Genomic DNA, 20,844 nt, shown 5'->3' with positions numbered 1-20,844 from the left:
ATAAGGAATTAAGGATATTTTATACCTTGGATGTCCGCAGACAACTCTGGTATTATCTTAGCAGAACGAAATCTGTAAGATCTTTGTATTAATTGTTTGCTTCTTGTGAAGGTAACAAGAAGAGAGAACCTGTGTCAAAACACACTGTTTCCAAATGGTTCTCTCAAGCTATCATTTATTCATTTATTTGACATTTATTGACTGGGAGTGTCCAACTGAGCAAAAGCTTTTTATCAGTGGAGGACCAGGGAGAAAAGCTCCACAATAGCATGAATAACAACTGACAAACAATAATGAAGACGTACATATAAGTGAATAAAATACACTAAGACAATTATTGTAAGACAATATTGTAAGACAATATATGCTTGCTTGAAGCAGTAGTAAGTCTATGTACACTTTCAATATGAGTACAGTGAGGAGAAGCAGTGTACATGATATTTAGTAAGTCTATGTACACTTTCAATATGAGTACAGTGAGGAGAAGCAGTGTACATGATATTTAGTAAGTCTATGTACACTTTCAATATGAGTACAGTGAGGAGAAGCAGTGTCCGTGATATTTTGAGACAAGCTATGTCACAGAGCAGCTGCTTAAAACAATGGATCAGTTATTTACAAATTACACAATATCAATATCAAATCAGTGAAAAACAATTAACCATAAAGAGATTTTTTTACAAGATACTCAGTAGAGAATCAGCATCAGACAGTTGAAGAACAATAGTTGATGAACAGCATCATTATACAGGAGGTAGGCAATACCAGTGTTGTTAGAGGTGGGCTAGAGATTGCAGTTACAAGTGAAGTTATTGAGTAGATATTGTTTTAGAGTATTTTTAAATTCATTTGTTGCTATTTTTCTGATGTCAGGGGAAGCTTGTTCCAGTTTTGGGCAGGGGAGTAGCTATTTAAGTTTTGGTCAATGTTTTTTGGGTTTAAAGATTTCAAAGTGTTGTAGGTTGGTGCTCTTGAGGTTTCTATATGGAGTATGGAGAGTGACCAGACAGGAGATGCTAAGGCAGGCAGTGGGTTTGTAGAGAATAGAACGAATGATAGATAAGTGAAAAAGTTGAAGTTGTTGGGGGAACTCAAACCAGTTTAAGGCAGAGAGGGAGAAACAGTGATGTGATTTTGGGGACCTATTAGCAGCAAACCGTGCAATTTTGTTATAGGTGTTTTGGAGTTTGGGTAATAGGGACATCTGGAGATTAGTTAAGATTTGTGAGCCATAGAGGAAGCTGGTGAGGAAATAAGAATGAGCTTGTGATACTCTTTAATCTTTAGTAATGAACTTTTTGTTTTTCATAGAGTAGTCCTTACTTTTCATGGGTTTTCTTAATGCAATGGTGGACATGGGGGTTGAATTTAAGTTGGTCATCGATGATGGCCCCTAGGAGTTTTGTTTGGTGTTCAGAATTGATTGTGGTATTATTACATGAGGTGACAGAGAAGGTAGATTTGTAGAGGGAGAGAGATTTGCAGAAGAATAGCAAAAGTTTAGTCTTTTTAGGGTTAAGAATAAATTGGTTGTTAGTGAGCCATATTTTGGTGGAGTTGAAGGAATTTTGGGTGAGGGTGTGTAGATCAGAGATGGTATTTGCAGTGGATATGATGGTAGAGTCATCAGTATATTGTATGAGAGTAGAGAGAGGACAGGATGGAGACAGGTGGTTTGCAAAGATGTTGAAGAGCAGGGGGGCAAGGATAGCTCCTTGGGGGACTCCCATTTAGATGGGTAGAAAGGGAGATAAAGTGGAGAGCCATTTTACTGATTGTTGCCAATTGGAAAGGTAGCTGGAGGACCATGAGATGGTTGAGTGAGAGAGGTTGAGGTTAGAGAGTTTGGAAAGAATGATGGGGGTCAGAGACAGTGTCAAAGACTTTAGAGAGACTGAAGACGAGGCATGAGACCATTTTTTTCTTATTTCTAGCAAGGGAGATGGAGTGGGAAAAGGAGATTAGGGCTGTAGAGGTACTGTGGTTAGGATGAAATCTATGTTGGGTAGTGTAGAGTAAGTTTTCAAGTAGGAGATAGTCCATGATTTGTTTGTGAACCCATTTTTCTAATATCTGTGATGGGGGATAAAATAGCTATGGGGCAGGAGTTAGTAAAATCAGTAGAGTTACCTCCTTTGTGAATAGGTATATTAAAGAACTGTTTCCATAGTGAGGAGACAATGGATATGGATAAAGAGCGGTTGATGAGTATGGATACGGGGCAGGTTATAGAGTCTGTAGCAAGTCTAATAAAGAATGGAGGTAGGTTGTCCACAGAAGAAGAGCAAGATCTGAGTTTATGGAGGAGGTGTTTAATGTAGTTTATAGATACAGGTTTGAGTGAAAAGGAGTTGTTTTGGTTAGATCTGGAGGGGGCATTTATGAGGTTAGAGGAGTTAGCATTTGGAATTAGCTTACTAATAGTAGCAATAAAGCAGTTGTTAATAAGGAGGCTGTTTCAAGAGGAGTGTTATTTGAACAAGGGTTAGGAGTATTGGGGTTACCTGGGTGGAGGATTTGATTGATAGTGTTCCAGAATTATTTTTGGTTGTTTTGGTAAGATGTTTGTGGTTTTAGATATTTTTTTTTCTTGTCAAGGAAGACTTGTTTTTTGGAGAGGTTACAAAGTTCTTTGTAGGATTGGAGGTGGGTGGGGGATTTGATCTTTGGACAGAGTTTCCAGGCTTTGTCCCTTTTGTGCATGAGAGTTCATGTGGCCTGGTGTAGCCATGGAGAGTAGTAGGATTTTACTGTTACTTTTCGAAGGGGGCCGAGTGAGTTGAGTATGTTAAGAAATATAGAATTACATTTGAATACTGCTTCATCTAGGGGAAGGTGAGATCGGAGAGACCGGTTCATAGTAGAGAGCATGTTGTTGAAAATTTTGGTGAGAAAATTTGAGAGGCTTCAAGAATTCTTTGTTTTTTTTTGTGGTGTTTGGAGATAGGGTGAATATTCCTGGACACATATTGTGGAATGGTGACTGATAGAGTCGGTAGAGTTTCAGGGTGGTGGTGGAAACTAGTATCCAGCCAGTGATAGAAGATGAGTTGATAGGCTTGTTATGGTGTGTGGGCATGGTGATAAGTTGAGCAAAGCCATGTAGACTGATGAAAAAACAGGGTGATTTGGAGGATAGATGGAGCCAGTTAATGTTAATGTCACCTAGGAGAGTAGTTTCATTAGCTATGTTATGGAAGAGCCATGCAAGAATTTTTTCCAGTAATGGGATGTTGTCACAATGGGGGTATGTAGATTGCTGCAATTGTTATGGTTTTATGCTCATTGACCTTACAGTTTGCTGTCAGGGGCTGAACTGGGTGGAAGAAAGGGGATGAGTTAGGTAGGGGGACAGAAATAGGTGGTCAGTATACAGAATGGCAATGCTTCCAACTTTTTTATTGGCGTGGTCTAGACAAAGGATGTTATATCCAGGGATGAGGCATTCTGAGTCAATGATGTGGGGTTTGAGCCCAGTTTCAGTTACAGTGATTATGTCAGGAGAGTGGCAGGCCACCCAAGCATGGAATTCACTTACTTTGTTCATGATGCTACGAATATTGAGATGGAAAAGGGTTAGGTGTTTATTGGGAGAGTGTGGGAGATGGGATGCAGGCTGTGTGCTAGTAGTGGTATTGGAGGGATTAGAGACTGGTCCAGGGTTAGGGTGAATGTCACCGGAAAGGCAAAGGGAATTGAAGGGATAAAGTAGAGTTTGGGGTATTAGGAGATAGAAATTATGTTTATGCTGAGAGTTTGGGAGATTGCATATATGAGGTGATTGTTTGATTTTCTGGTGGAGCCACTTGGGGGGGAGATAGAGGGAGGACGAAATGGGGAAGTAGTGTTGGGCTTGGTTTTTAGCAGTGGTGCATGTGGAGACTGGTGAAAAGTGCAGGGTTTCGTTTGCAGGTGATAGGTAGGATGGTAGAAGTAGAAGGGGAGTGAGAAAGTAGGTAAGAATCAAATTGAAGATTAGAGAGGAAGTATGGAAGGCTCTATTTTAACAGAGTGAACAAAGAGGAAAGATGGGGTAGAGAAGTAGAATTGAGAAAGCGTTTAAATTGGAGGGAGGAGATTAAGTATGTAAGGTTATGAGAGTTGGTGGGGAGATGGGAGATGGTATTAAGAAGAGGGGTGTAGTGTGAAGAGGGAGAAAGGAGAAGAATAGGCAGTAGAAGATAAATAGGGAGGGGTGATGAGGTGTAGGATAGGGGTGTGGTGGTAGAGAGTGAAGGAGTACAGTGGAAAGACAGGGAAGGAGTAAGAGTAAGATGGTGGGGTTTGACAGCAGTTGCATATAAGAGGAGGGAAGTTAAGTTTAAATTTCTGTTAGAGTGTAGGGGAGAGATTGGAGAGTGATAGGTTGAAATAAGTGGGAGGAGTGGTGATGGGGATTTGGTTTGGGAGGTGGGGGTGAGTGATAGGTGGAAGAAGGTTTGGAGGGAAAAGTGGAAGAGGGTTATTTGTTGCAGAAGGTTGGAAGGGGAGGTGCTTGGGTGGGTGTGGAATTTTGGTTAACTATAAAAGAAATGAGATTAGGGATGGTTGGGAAAGGGGGTGGGGTAGAGGAGCAGAGTAAGCCTGAGTGGAGTGAGGGTAAATGGAGCAAGCTGAGCCATGAGGCAGAACAAGTAGCATAAAATAAAAAAATAAAACAATCAGCCAGCCAAGAACATCACAGGTCAGTGCAACCCTTTAAAAGCAGATTTCTCCTATAGTAATTGCATCTGCTGTGTTTGGCTACTTAAGCCTTTTTCATTTTATTCATTCTTTGCTTTTCTTCACTATTCCATACAGTAGCAAAGAGAGAGGAGGAAAGTATAGTGGGTGTGGGGAGGAGAAGCCTACACTGTAGCAGCTGAGTTAGTATATGTGCCCCACTTTCTAATTAAGGAGTAAGGTGTTTCAGTTACTGCTAACTTGGCTAGTTCACCGAGTAGGATTAGCAAATTTCTTGTTGTTTTGTTATTCTCACCACAGCAAAACTATTTCAGGCACGGTCAAGGCACACCCACCAGGGCCTTGTCTTCATCTATGGCTTTTTGGGAAGGGTTGAATTCTAGAAGTATTCTATAAGCAGCTACTTGGTCCTGTGTACATACTTTTACAAAGCACTACAATCTGGATTCCTTCTCTAAGTCTAGATCAGGCTTTGCAAGGACCATCCTCCAGGAGCTCCTGGACACTTCCCCTTCTACCTCCCAAATGCACAAAGCTATGATAATCTACCCATATAACTAAGGATACTGCAGCATTGGTCAATATGATGACCATAGTACAGTTTGTGTAAGTAAATTTACCATAGCAAAAGATGTTTGAATGATCACTGCTGCAGTAAATGCTCCTGCCTTCCATGCCCCTTTTTGTTTTTGTTTTTATTTTGACTGGGTGTGATTAAATGTATATATTTTTACTCCTAGTTATGTCCTCTTAGAGCTCAGCCTTCCTCTCTCTGTTGGCATGAAAGCTCTGAAGGGCTTAGCAGTCAAACCTATGATTATAGGCAACTTAGCTTGAGCTGCCTAATGGTTTGAGTTCGTAGAAGGTGCCCTGAAGCTTTGGAAGCTGGCTGGCTGCTATGTCATTGGCAGGATATAACTCATATAGCTACGGCTATTGCAGCGGTGATCATTCAAACATCTACTGTTATGGTAAGTTTACTTGCACAACTGTACATCCCATGTCTGCCAGTATTCTGTTTTTCTGAGGTGTGCATACCTGTATGTGGACATATCAGGCAAGGTGTATAGCACTGTGGTAGGTACATTGTAGAACATGATGTCTGGCCTAGTATGGCAGAACAGCATACTACAGCTAACACACCATCATGGTATGCTTTGTCTGCCTTGCTGTTGTAATGGTATACCATTCTTGTCATGCATGCTCTGTATGGCATTCAGAGATTTGCCCATGTGCCCTATCATTCACTGCATTGTTGTTTCTGAATTGTGTGCAGCATTATATGTATATGTTTCTTTATATACCTTGCCTGTGTCTGCAATGGCATACTGTGTTTCTGCATCCCTGGTCCTGATTCTAAGTAAGTCAATAAAAGAGACCAAATCTCTTGAGTCATTACTGAAGAAACTATATGTATCTTATTGGGTCTTACCCTATAATAAATCAAAACAAGTACAAAACATGTTAAAAGAAAATGCTTATTCATTCATTTTTTCAGTTGCATCCTTTAGTGGTGAGAAAGGAGCCTATCCTAGACCTCAGCTACCATAAAGCAGAGAAACTATCCAGTGCAGGACACCAGTTCATCTCTCACACACAAACACACACACACACACACACACACACACACACACACACACACACACACACACACACACACACACACACTCACACTCACTCTGCATGCCTACCTACAAGCAGTATGGAGGATTTCCATTTAACCTCTGTACATAAGTAGTTACTAGACATGCAGGAGACCAGTAAGGAGCCTAGACCAAATTCCTAATTACCACAAAGTATTGTCTAGTTAAGTGACTTGCTTAATAGGTTCATAGCAGGTTACTAGGCTAATGGCCCTAGGGCCTTAACAAGCTCAGCCATGTAATACCCTTTATCCGTAGTTGACCATGGATAGATGGTTGTCATTAGCAGAGCAAATCAGTGATTAGCACTGACTGCCCCTGTCCATGAGGGACATAGATGCCATCCCAGGGGTGAATTTATGGTATCCCATCCAGTTGTAAAGATTGCACTTAAATAGAGCCATTGAGGAGCTCTGCTTTACATGAAGCAGGAGTTTATTCCAAAGGAACAGCAATCTCTGAGAAACATATCTGTCTCTCCAGCATGATCTGTTTATATCACAGGCTAGGTTGAGATCCATGGAATGAGTGACTCTTGTCTCATTTGATTTGCGGACATGCAGCATTTCCATTAGGGCAGGGTCAGAGATTGCTCTGTAGGCCAGGCACAGGTAACTTCTCAGCAGCCTGTAGGATACAGAGTGCAAGGACAGGGACTTCAGTCTTTCTGTGTAGTTTATGTTTTGGAGGCCCTCAATTTGATTGGTTAGAAACCTTTGTGGTCTGCCCAGTTGTTGCAGATATCTGGTAAGTTACATGCAAAAGGGAGCACTGTACTCAGTTAGTGGTCTGCTGAGGGTTGAGTATAGAGGAGTCATAACATCTTTAGTCTTGGATGCGATGCCCTTATTTATGAGCAGCACAATGTAGAAGGCTCTCCTTACCACTGTGAAGACATGGTGTGTGAAGTTTAAATTGCTCTCAAACTGTGTTCCTAAGTCTGTCACCACTGTGTTTGAGCTTAGGGGGGTGCTATCTATAATGAAGTTTGCAGGGGCCATTTTTTTGCCAGTGGGGATAATGTCACACTTTTTTGCATTTAGTTTTAGACCGTGACTCTGGCACCAATCATTAGTCTATGTTAGTACATTGGGGGGAACTCAATGATTGCACCTTGCTTGCATTCATCTGCAAACTTGGTAAGTCACAGGCCATCTACTTTTGCCTAGTAGACTCCAAATAGTAGAGGGCCCAGCACAGATCCCTGGTCTACTTGTGGAAGTGGAATCCCCAACTTTGAGAGTATGTAGTTTGTCGGTGAGCCAGTTTGCCATCCTTCTAGTGGCTAATCCCCAGCTGGGAGAGTTTCTCACTGATACCTGAGTGAGGGTTTGTGTATAAGGCCTTGGCTAAGTCAAAATAGGCAGCATGTACTGCTTTGCCCTCATCCAGGGCTTTGTTGATATTCTCAATGAAGTTTACAAGGTTTAATAAGCAAGACCTGCCCTTAATGAAACCATACTGGGTCAGGTCAAGAGTTTTGAGGTCACCTATATACTTGTTGATAAGGTCCATGATGATTCTTTTCATGGTCTTGCAGATAAGGCTGGTTAGATGCATGGGTCTATAGTTCCCACGGTCGGCTGATGGATTCCCAAGTGTGTAAGGGAATTACTGTTGCTGTTCTCCACTCTGCTGTGGAACGAAGCTAGTGCTCAAGAAATGGTTGAAGAGAGTGCCAAGTGATTTAGATTGTTAAGTAAGCATGTTATCTGGTCCCATGGAAGCTGCGTTTTTGGCCTTGGAGAGTGTGGATATGACCTACTCTTTGGAGATGATAGGTAGTGGACTGGTAACAGGGATGCTTTGGGGTCTGTCTGGTGGGGACAGGGGGGTGAAATTTGCACCAAATCTGTCCACCAGCAGGTCGGCAATTTCTTCGGGTCCAGTGTGAGTAGTACAATCCACAATCCATTCGGCATATAGCTGGGCATTCCCTTTAAGATTTCAGACATAGCTAAAGAAAGCCTTCTGATTGTATTTAGCTAGAGATGCTAATTTAGCATTGTAATTGGCTTTAGAGGACTTTACAAGATATCTGATATGCTTGTTCAAGCTGTGGAGTGTATTCTTTCTCTGGTGAGTAAATTTCCTCTTGTTCTTGGATAACAGTTTCTTCCTTTAGTTATATAAACTATTTATACTTGCAGTCCACCAGGGTGGACTGATTCTTTGGGAAGACCTGGTTTTGATCCTAACAGGTACAGCTGAATCTATGCAGTTGTTTAAATGTCTATACAGGACATTTGTGTACTCCTCTGCATAGGAGTCATTGTTGGCTGTGTTAGCAGGGGGTTTAAAACTTTGTATACCCTTGCTTAGTAGGCTAAAGTTTGCTTTGCAGAAATTGTTCAGCTTGTTTGCTCCTGTGGGGGTTCCAGTCTGATTTGCTCCTGTGGTGGTTCCAGTCTGATCTTTACTTCAAATGAGACAGATTTATGGTTTGACCTCACACAGTGGGTAATTAAGTGACTCCTCCATGTTGGTGAGTACCAGGTCCAGGACATTCAAGCCCCTTGTAGAGGTACAGACTAGCTGTTCCAGAGCATTTGAATTAAGAAAGTCTAGAAACCTCTGGGCAATGACTTTTCTGCTTGCATATGTTGTCCAGTCTATGGAAGGATAGTTGAAATCTCCCATAACCAAAGTGTTTGGCTGTATAGGGTGTGATTCTAGCAAGTCCAGGTAGTCAGTGTATTTCTCTTGGTTCATGCTGGGGACCTGTAGCTAGCAATGATGCGGTAAGGTGTTTTACCTATATTTAATTGTACCTGGAGTAGCTCTAGTGAGTCGTGTTTAACCAGTCTCGAGGTGTATTTGGATTTAATGAAGATGGATACCTCTCCACCTTTAGTTCTTTCACACTTGTTTTGAGGTCTGAACATGTGGAAAGGCATTGTAGTCTTGTATAGTCGGGGTGCTCTCTACAGCCTTGAACCAAGTCTCAGTGACTGCACAGACATCAGCATCTTCAAGGTGAGGAGTGCTTCCAGGGAGTGCAGTTTTCTGTTGAGGCTCCTAACATTAAGCAGCATAACCTTGAGTTTTTCTCGAGTGGATTTCTTTACATTGGGAATTTTTTTGTTTTGACATTGCCTAAAAAAGGCACTAAGGGGGAGGCAAGCATCTTTGCCAGTATCTGAAAGCCTAGAGGAGGCAGGTGAAGACTATCTCTGGCAAAGCAGCATGGTCTTTTGACCATGTCTTCCCAGGCTGACAGATATTGCTGGATCCCCTTGGATTGACACCAAAAGCTAAGCCAGTTTTTGAAGTCAGTCATTTTTTTGTCTGTATTGTGGCATCATCCTGGGTGAAAGTAAAATGCTACTTAGTGCTAGGGACATACCTGCCTGGGGCACGTAATCTGAGAGTTCAGTCATGTCAATCTTTATATAGCCCAGAGAGGTATGTCTCAAGTCATTCACTCCAACATGTACTACAACAGATTCATAACGGTAATTGTTGTTGAGTGACTTGAGTGCGTGTGTGATTTGACAGATCCTGGCACCTGACAGGCAACTAACCGTAACTTTCTTCTTGTCCAACTTGGTGAGGAGGACATCTGTGTGTCTCACTATGGAATCGCTTATGACCAGGACATTAGGTTTTGAGGTGTTTTCCCTTTTTGCCTTAGGGCTTATTTGCTGAGACACTTGTATGAGTGTTGCTATGTGAAATGGGGGTCTGTTCATGTTCCAGTATGTGTGATCTCTTTGCACTTGGGAGTTTTCTGTTCCTTTGGTAGGCACTTAGTGAGTACCTCTGTGTAGGTGAGTCTGTGTGACTTGACCTTGTCTTTTGTGAGAGGAGAGGTGTGTGTGCTGACAACCTGTTTGATGTCTTGTTTACTGTTACATGAGAGGATTGATTCCAGCTTCATGGTATAGTTACATCTCTCACAAAGTGTATTTGTTTGCTTTAGGAGCAAGTAGTTGTCAATATACATGAAGGAATTACTACATTGCCCTAGGATGCCCATGTTAATCAGGCTAACTGGTGAAATGTTTGGAAACTGGCTGTCCATTGTAGCAAGTTAAACCGTAAGTACTAGTTGGGGAGTCAGCAAGTTGGATTAGCTTTTGCTCTAGGACTAACTTGACTAACTAAACAAGGGGGCTTATTGTGTTGAGGATTATGGGGGAAGGAGTGTGATGACACTGCTCAGTAATCAGCTGAGTTGACTGCAGTACAGCAGGGAAGCTTGGGAGGGTTCCCAACCCTAACATTTAGGGAAAAAATATTTTCTAGGAGTTTGCTACTATACAGGGCACCGCTAACCCCCATTGTGTGGTGCGCAGCTACACGCAAACATGAGGCTTACATACAGGCAAAATGAAACAGTTTTGAACTAGTCTACCAATAGGAAATCACACAATGATAACTTCCTCCAGCAATCCTCAACTCAGACAGAGCTATATCCACACTCTTCTGTCACAAGGGTGCAGGGAGCCCTTCTTAATATAAAGTGGATGGATCTGAGTTCAAGTGTATAAAAAGCAGGCTAGATTCATCAAGTCTGAATCCAGTCTATGCTATCTAAGCAATATTACAGTGCAAAAGAAGTGCAGATAATAAAGCAGGCACAGACAGAAAAAAACAGTGAAATGCACCAATTAATGCATTAAGACAGTTAAATGCAGTTGAAAATGCGCAGATAAAGCTCAAAATAAACTTCATTTCTTGTTCTTACCTTTTGCTCTAGACCACTGGCAATGGATGCCAAACGAGAGCAGCTCCGGTTAATTGAGCTAAAACTTGCGTAAATGCGAGACTTATATACAGGTGAAATTAAACAGTTTTAAACTAGTCTGCCAATAGGAAATCACACAGTGATCCTTCCTCCAGCAATCCCCAGGTCAGACAAGGCTATATCCACACTCATCTGCCACAAGGGTGCAGGGGAGCCCTTCTTAATGGCTGGATTTGAGTTAAAGTGTATCAAAAGCAGACTAGATTCAGCAAGTCTGGATCTAGTCTATGCTATCTAAGCAATATTACAATGCAAAAGAAGTGCAGATAATGAAGCAGACACAGACAGAAAACACAGTCGAAAATACACCAATTAATGCAGTCAAACAGTTAAATGCAGTAAATCAACACACTTCTACCACAAGGGTGCAGAAAAACACCTCCTTAATGTAGAGCAGCTAGTTTGGATCCCAGGTGTAACACAACCACACAAACTACCTACAACAGCCCTACAACTAACAGATATAATGTAATACAGTGCAATTAACTACTTAAGGCAGCAACAGACAGTGCAGTTTTTTTAAACTGTTGAAGTACAGTTATAGTATTAAAGAGGAGTGCAAAAAATACTTAGAGCCCTTTTGTGCATTTCCCAACTCAGCCAGACCAGACAAACACCTACCACTACCAGACAAACAATCCCAGTCCTCCCAATGTAAAAAATGCAGAGTAAAGGAGTAGAACAGCAATGAGAGGCAAAATGCATGTTTTCAATGCAAGCAAAACGAAAGACAAAGGACTTAAGGTCACACATTAGGCAGATGAAGGGGAGGAAGATTCAAACCATATGTCTTGGCACAGGAAGCAAACGATTAACAAGTCATAGCTTTAATTCACTGCACTGATACTCAGACTGTTTGGAATTTGAGATGAAACCAGTGCATCTCACATAAACTGATACGAATCTGGGAACTGTGCAGAGAAAATCTCCATCCAAAATCTGAACCTGAGAACCAAGTACTGTGAGACAACAGGACTAACGGCATCACCTGTTAGATAAAGAAAATATTTATGATAAAATTATTTTGTATTTTCCATCAAGCACATCTGCACTGACAAATTAATTCATCTCTCAATTTACTACAAGGGACAAGACAAGTAAACTAAATCAATACATAAATAAATTAAATAACTAAATAAATAACTTTGTTTATACATTAGCCCAGTTGCAGAATTTGATTTCATGTTCTAATAAAAATATATGTTTAGTCAAATAATTTACAGCCTTCATTTCATCACGCACTTTACAACTCTAAATGCTGCAGGGTTTGCCCCTTTAAATGCAATCAATAAATCATTAGCTCTTAAGGATCTGATTTCTTGGTAACAAGCTTATTATCCATTTCAATAGTCATGTATCGAAACACAATTTTCAATCCAGTTTAATCTGTTACCTCAGTAAAATCAGTTAAGAGCAATAAGGTAAAAAATGAAATGCATGATTATTATATTTTAAAAAATTGATGTTAGTTCAATGTGATTCAGTATTACAGGCAAGAAGAGGGAGGTCAGAGGTTCCAAATACTGGATTCATACAGAAGAGTTTGCTGCTCTTATATCATAAGTCCTGCTCACCAAATTGATTAATTTGTAGTTCGAGGAATCCTGGTTAGACAAATATGTTTTTACATTATATGACTCTGGTGTTCTTTATGAGGCTATAATAGTATCTTAACATTATCACTCTACGTTCACACAAGAAAACAAGAACAGGATTGCTTTCCTTCATCGGTTGAAATATGCAACCTACGTATACTGGTTCTTTTATAAAAATATCAGTTTTGAAACATTAGACTTACTATGAATGTTATCTTGTTCATGACATCCTATAAAAGTAAGATGTAAATGTCAATGGTAAGATTTCATCTCTGGAGTATAGCATCTAGCTGTGGAAGCCTTACACAGTGAGGGACATAAAACTGATAGTCTTCTGAGGAGAGTTACTAGCAGTATGACGCAGGGAAGCTGAACTTTAATGAAAATTGTCGTGGCACATATATGATTCAAGATAGAATAGACAGATTAAAGGGATTTCATGAGGGAATGGGTCTGTATTGAAAGTGTGCTGACAACTGGCAAGTTGAAGAAGATAACAAAATGGGTGGAAGGAGTGCATAGAGAAGATAGTCTGAGTCAAAAAGGAATTGTAAAGTATGTGCTGGAACATGGGATGTCTAGAGGGGCATGACATGGGTGAGAGTGACATGACAAAGAAGGAAGAAAAAGACAGCCAGGAGGCTGAATGAGGAAGGAAGGGTTACAACTGAGATGAAGTAGTACTTCTGTATGGAGTGGATGGTAGGTCTCAGAATGTCATATTCAGGTATATGATGACAGAAGGGTTAAAGGATGTAAGGGAAAAACAATTAGGAATGGGTAAGAGTAGAGGCAGAAGAAAGACAGTGGGATAACTGCTAGATGTAACAGTCAACAGGACTTAATAAAATACTGCTTTATTTCCACTAGTGTGTTGAAAATTTGTACTTTATGTTCTTGGACTAGAAATACCAAATAAACAAATGTTATATTTTATCTAGTACAAAAAGTGAGCAGGTTATTCAAACACTTCACTTCTGGCAAAGCTACTAAAATGTTCATAGCACTGAAAAATGAGCATCACTGTCATGGTTTTTCCTCACCCCCAAGAGAAGGACACCCTGAATTTTATAATAATAAGTTAACAGTCCTAGAAGAGGTGCAGCCATTTGCACATGAGTATGGGAACCACCCCCATGAAAGAGATTTCTTTTTATAAAAGTCTCCTTGTCATCAGATATTTGATTGAATTGTGAACTACTTTGTCATCCTAGAGACTTGTCTTAAACTGATTGGCCTAGATCCTCATAAAATATGTTAACAAATTGTGCTCTTTAATCTGTTAAGGTATTTAACCTGGCCATGCCTTGAAGAGGTATATGTGCACAACTATCTATGGCTTTAATTTGCTTGCAGATAGAAAATAATTTTTCAGTATCTAAAATAAATACCCCCAACACTTGTAATATATCTTTCTGTCATATTTCTGGAACAGAACTTCAGTTACTTTTTCAAGTGTAGGGCTTAAGTCAGAAAAATGGATAAGCTAAAACAGTGCTGCAGTGATTAGCATTATCACTTTCCAGCACTAGCCTATCAGGTTTGGTTCTTGATGGGGGGGGGGGGGTTGTCTAGAGATTTGGTATTTCATGTATGTCCATATGGATTACTTTGGTGTCCTATCTTATCCCAAAGGACATGCTATACATGAGTTGGTGATGAATTGCCTGTAAGAGTGTGTGTGTGCGTGTGTGTGTGTGTGTGTGTGTGTGTGTGTGTGTGTGTGTGTGTGTGTGTGTGTGTGTGTGTGTGTGTGTGTGTGTGTGTGTGTGTGTGTGCGTGCGTGTGCATATGTGTGTGTGTGTGTGCGTGTGCGTGTGTGTGTGTGTGTGTGCGTGTGTGTGTTTGTGTGTGTGTGTGTGTGTGCGTGTGTGTGTGTGTGTGTGTGTGTGTGTGTGTGTGTGTGTGTGTGTGTGTGTGTGTGTGCATGTCTGTGTGAGTCCTGCAATGTGCTAAGGTCTTTTACAGGATTAGTTCCCTACCATAAACACACTGAATTCCAGCACTGGCTGTTGTTTCCATGTAAACCTGACTTGGATAAAGCAGGTATCAGAAAAAAAGGAATAAAAATAAAGAGTCTTAACTACTTGACAAGTGAAGAGCAATTGCAGATGACTGTAAACTTAGTGCCATAATAAACTCAAAATCTACAGAGGACACCAAGTTCCTCCAAGGGCCCCTCCTAAACAAATGGATGGTGTCGTAATTATGGACTAATACTAAATGCCAAAAAATGGCTAACATGACATTCCCTGTAGCCATCACATAAACAACACACTCCTGAAAATTGAATCTTTGTTGACTGTCCTTCAATCACCATGAATCCAATATTGTAAGAAGATCCTTTTTCATTATGCAGCTTATTTTTAAATGTATGGTGTCTAGGTCCACAGATGTGATCATTCCACTGTATTCTGTACTTATTGGGCCAATCATTGAGTATAATGCTCCTTTCTGTAGGTACCTGTCAAAATGCTTAACACAGCTTGAATGATCACAATGATATCTCACCAAGAAAATCAAGGCCCTAAATCATGTCTCAAGGCATTGTCATTATTCTTAATATCATAGAGAGCCTCCATAGACCGTCTCCTCTCTGATCTACACATCTGCAGTCTAACAGTGGAGTAAACATATGCTCAAGAAATATTAATCTCTTCTGCAATATAAACAGAATATGTTGAAGTGATAGATATGTATCACAGCGAATACTACTTCTTTATAATTATCTTTCTGTCCACATAAAGCAAAGTACTTTCCTTACTCTATTCAGACGTAATCTGAATGAATGAATTTGAAAGCACAAATTCATCCCTGGTTTAGCATCCTTGTCCCTTATGGATAGGGGTAACATGTAAATGTTCTGCCTGGCTGTGGGTTATTTCTACTTAAATTACAAGGGCTAAAAACTTCATGGGAATGCAGGGCCAGGCCAATAGCCTAGTAAGTATATATGAACCTGTAAACCTATGCTGAAATAATCCAAGTTCATAGACAAAAAAACGAAGATAGTTAAGAATGCTGGATTGTGCTGCAGCCTCACCATAAATAAGGAACTTTATGCTAGTACAGTAATTGCTGCTTACTGATTGCCTCACCTAATGTTTAATAAGTTTACTGAGTTGATAGGTGTAATTTATTTATTTGTTTCATTAGAATTTAATAGTATATTATAGTATATATAATTTCTGTCTACAATATTTACTATAAATAGGATTACAAACAAGTAAGCCAGAAGTCAGTTATTACCAAAATTTGGTTAAAGCCAATGGATTTGGTCCACATTCACCATCTCTCTAACCTTTATATTTCCTACAGAAACAAACACCCAGGTAAAATATTTGGAGTAAGAACATTAATCCTCAAAAAAATTAAGGTATCCCAAATAGCTGCCACTTTTTTTCCTGTTGCCCAACAACTTAACAACCCAACTAGATCAATATTGTTATCACTGTGGATACTTGCATAAAACTTTACTTTGCCTCCGTGTTTCAACCCCCCCCCCCCCCATACTAGTGATCATTACAAAATGTGATACCTTGATAGTCTTCCTCTCCTGCTGGAGCTCTTATCCTTGGAGATCTAAGTCTCAGCTGGTTAGGCTCCTCCCAAACAAGCCACAATAGCTCAGCTTCTATTATTCCTTAATCCAGTTTATTAATGAAACCACACATCCCATCCCTCCCTTTAGGAATAACATCTTATTAGATGTCACTGTAACTCCTGGTCCACCACAGATGGGATATGAATTCCAGCACTGCTAAACAATGCAACACCAGTGCTCACATAAGGGGCTTTACAATAACTCAGCACAGGGCACCCAGATATGTGTGGGACTGGGGATACTGCCCATGGCTGTGCTGCACTGCCCAGAAACAGGTATGACTGCCATCAGAGAGATAGTCTCACCAGTGACAGCCAGCACATTAAAGCAGAAAAGATTCAAACAAATCTGATTCACTAACCAGTTCACCAACTTGGCCTGAAGCACATATGGTAATATGCATTGTTGTCCTGGGTATGGGATTCCAACATCCACATCTAGACTTAGACAGCACACTGGCTACTCACTGAGTTTAGTCTTTGACCGAGCACCTCAGGCCCATTTTTCACCGCCCTCTTTGTGAACTTCATACTCCTTCAGAATAACTATCTTTCAGACAAGTTATAACTTAGACACTCACACACACACACACACACACACACACACACACACACACACACACACACACACACATACACACACAGACCATTTACAGAGAAGGTTGATAAAATTCTTTATTTCCTTCCCATAGCATTTGTTCTGGCAAGTTAGATCTGCCACCACCTTAGTTACTGGGCTAAGCTAACACCAGTTGACGTTCCAATATTAACACAAATGGTAATGTGCAGAGTGGTTTGACCAGTTAGATGTGGGTACCAGCAGCTTGACAACCTACAGTGGTAAATAATAACATCTTCTACAGAAATGAATAGCCAGACAAAATATCTTAATATGAATAAATACAAAAAATGGAAAATAAATATGTTAGACATTACTGATACAAGTTAAATATGCCGAGGTATATGCATTTATTTTCAATAGAACAGAAAATAATTAATTACACAAATAGAATACTTAACAGGGAAATGTTTAATACTAGATAAATAACCTAAATCAATCTAGCTGAGAAAATACTGAAACTTTGATTGTGCTAAGGAACCAGAACACTGTACAAGAAGCTGGCTGGCTGAACAATGAACTGCTGCTGATGTTCATATTGCAATATTCATAACAGGACTGACTTAATACACACTTGCTTCAGCTCAGAGTATTTTAACTTAGCCTTATTTCTCATAGGAACCAGAAGAAATTAATCTGTTATCTCACACATAGAATACCAGCACAAAGGGCAGCTGAAAGTAAATACAAGATTTCAAACCAAGAAGAAACTTTGCAATGTGGAGGGTGTGAAGTTCACTCCTTGAATTATGTTATGCAAGTAGTTCACTAATAAAAATCGAACAGTAAAATATGTACTACAAAATAATAAAATAGAAAATAGTAGGTAGCCTACAGTTGAGTTAAAAATGGAATATCTTTTATTGAAATGCACAGACAAGTGATCCTAGTTGGGTATAAATAAAAGCATCAAACACATTCCTTATTTATATATGATCAGGTTATTTGGAGCAAGGGAGGTCTTACAGAGGGTGGTTCTGTTAAGAGCAATAAAAGCATTAAAATCATTCCTTTAACCAAAATCCCCCTCTCCCTTAACATCATAGTGTAAACTGAGACTGTGCTACCTTAGAACTGAAACTAAAAAGATAGAGACAAATCAATCTATTATCCAAACTTTAAGAAACTAACTCACTAACAAAATTACAAACTAATTAACTAACAAAAAAATCTATCACTAGGAGGCGTGATCCTAAATCAGAAGAATATTTTACAATTGCTACATTTTCTCCCAGAATAAAGTTATATCTATTTGCATATTTTCTCTATATTATGTAAAAGAACAACTGCAAGTCTCCTGTCACTGTTAAGTTTGCGTCTTTCGGCTTTTCCCGGTTAGGGGTCGCCACAGCGGAACTCCTGTCCGCTAATGATTGGCAGTTGATTTTTACATACCGTCTTGCCAGGCCTGACGCACAACCTTCAACGAAGGTACGCCCATTCACGCATGTCTCCACGCAGAAGACGCTCTAGCTGAGAATCAAACCGGACAGCGCCTTACTGTGAGGCGACAACGCTACCGCAGCACCACCACCGTGGGTATGTCCTGTCACTGTTAAGACATATCACAAATGGTATTCCATAGTACAGCTTCAGCTACGGATTTCTTGCAAATCTGGTGCATTCTGACCTGTGGAAGAAAGAAAAGTATAGACATCAGATTTTACATAATCTTCTCCCCCACAGCATCATAGTCATACTAACCAATATCCCCAATTGCTGTACCTCCATTAAAATTCTTATTCTCCAAATTCTGTTAGTTGTTGTTGTGTCTTTCGGCTTTTCCCAGTTAGGGGGTCACCACAGCGGAACTCCAGTCTGCTAATGATTGGCAGTAGATTTTTATATGCCGAGTTGCTGGCCCTAATGCACAACCTTCAATGAAGGTACGCCCATTCATGCATGTCTCCACACAGAAGACGTTCTAGCTGAGAATCGATCCACTGCAATTACTCTCATGCAGCTCCTTTAAAAAGCCTAACATTCTTGTCCTTATTAAAGTATGATATTCTTTTCCCTGCTCCCAGGAAAGTGATCTTATATTTGTTCCAATGCCAACTGGTCCTCGGTAGATATTTCTTACTAACTCCTCTGAAGATTTGAATCTCATTAACAACATCAAATTGCCAGTGCAGGATTCTTTGTATACCTTTACTATACATTACTAACATGGTAGTCCTAGTCCCTTGCTCACATCTGAGCTCAAAAAATCCATGTGACATAGCATGGTACCTTTGTAAATTGTCCAGCAATCCTACCCACTGCTACCAATATCAAAAACTTATACACGAGGTAAGACTTGCTGTTAAACCCACTAAGGCAATTTACAACAAAGGAAAATGAAACTACCCTTACAAAATCCAAAATTATACTTTAAAGAACTCAGAAACATATTAGGTAAAAGCAAAAGCAAAATAAATCCAACTTTTCCTTTACTGCCAGCAGTCTAAAATATTTCTTCACATCACATCCCTCTCCTCCCAGCTATCCTTGTACTCCCTACTACAATCTAATTTTCCCTTAACATCCTCCTTCATTTCTTATGATTCTGCCTCTTACCATCCATTCCAGCAAAAATCTTTCTACTTTTAAACAGTATGCAAATTACTAGCCTCAGCCAACAACAAATCATAATATAGCAAACAAAAGCTCTACCCAAACTTCTCAAAAAGCTTTTTTTTTGTTTTGACCGATATGTAACATTTAAATTTAACCCTACTCTTCTCAATGGCACTGTAACCACAGAATAGAAAACAGCAACCACTAGAGATCTATCAGAATAAATATTAATACTTATAAATTGAAATACTTTTAACAAAGATCACTTTCATGTCAAATAAATACTTCATCAAGTTTGTGTGTAAAACATATCATAATATTAATGAACGTGTATAAATCTACAAATGAACACATGAGTAGACTGAAAATCATAGCTATAAATCCTAAGGTGGAAATACAGTGAAAAATGTTAAAAATAAAGCATTAATGCCCTGGGATCTGTTCAAGTATGGCATCTAACTAAGAATTTTGTTTGAATGAGTAAAAGTGCACTCAAGAGTATTAGAAAACAGTACCAATGTCAGTTATTTTTAGTGTAAAATATTTACAATGTGTGATATTTATTTATAACAATATTAGCATGTATAATATTAGCATGTAATATCTGCATTAATCAATCCCATATCAGACTTTTAATACTCTTTTAAACAGTGAGGCAGTTTTCTGAGTTCTAGTATGCTTTTTATGGAGCAATAATAATTAAGCCCCGGTTTTCTAGAAGAGTTCATTTTCAGCTGCCACAGTAGTTCACGTTTCTATAAATGATTAGGCATGTTTCCTTCCAGTTCCAAAACGTCCACACAATCAGTAATTTGAAATTTAATGCCAGTGTGTCTTTTGTGAAGCTGCAAGTGCCGGGTCTGTGAGTTATTCTTGCACTTAGCTCTAATTTTGGAAAGATGGCCAGAAATCCTTCATTTAAGTCTGTTTAGTGTTTTCTCCACATAAAATGCTACACGATCATTAAAGCTTGCTCTGTAAACCACATCTTTCTGTAACTACATCTATGTACCTGCCTGTTAGCACAGGGCTTGATCCTAAGTCAGAAGCATATTTTACAAATGCTACATTTTCCCCCAGAATAAAGTTATATCTATTTACATATTTTCTCTATATTATGTAAAAGAACAACTGCAAGTCTCCTGTCACTGTTAAGTTTGCGTCTTTCGGCTTTTCCCGGTTAGGGGTCGCCACAGCGGAACTCCGGTCCGCTAATGATTGGCAGTTGATTTTTACATACCGGCTTGCCAGGCCTGACGCACAACCTTCAATGAAGGTACGCCCATTCACGCATGTCTCCACGCAGAAGACGCTCTAGCTGAGAATCGAACCGGACAGCGTCTTACTGTGAGGCGACAACGCTACCGCAGCACCACCACCGTGGGTATGTCC

The sequence above is a fragment of the Protopterus annectens genome, chromosome 9.part0, assembly GCF_019279795.1.
Source record: "Protopterus annectens isolate FY-2018-M chromosome 9.part0, PAN1.0, whole genome shotgun sequence".
Lineage (NCBI taxonomy): Eukaryota > Metazoa > Chordata > Ceratodontiformes > Protopteridae > Protopterus > Protopterus annectens.
This window is presented reverse-complemented; position numbering follows the sequence as displayed.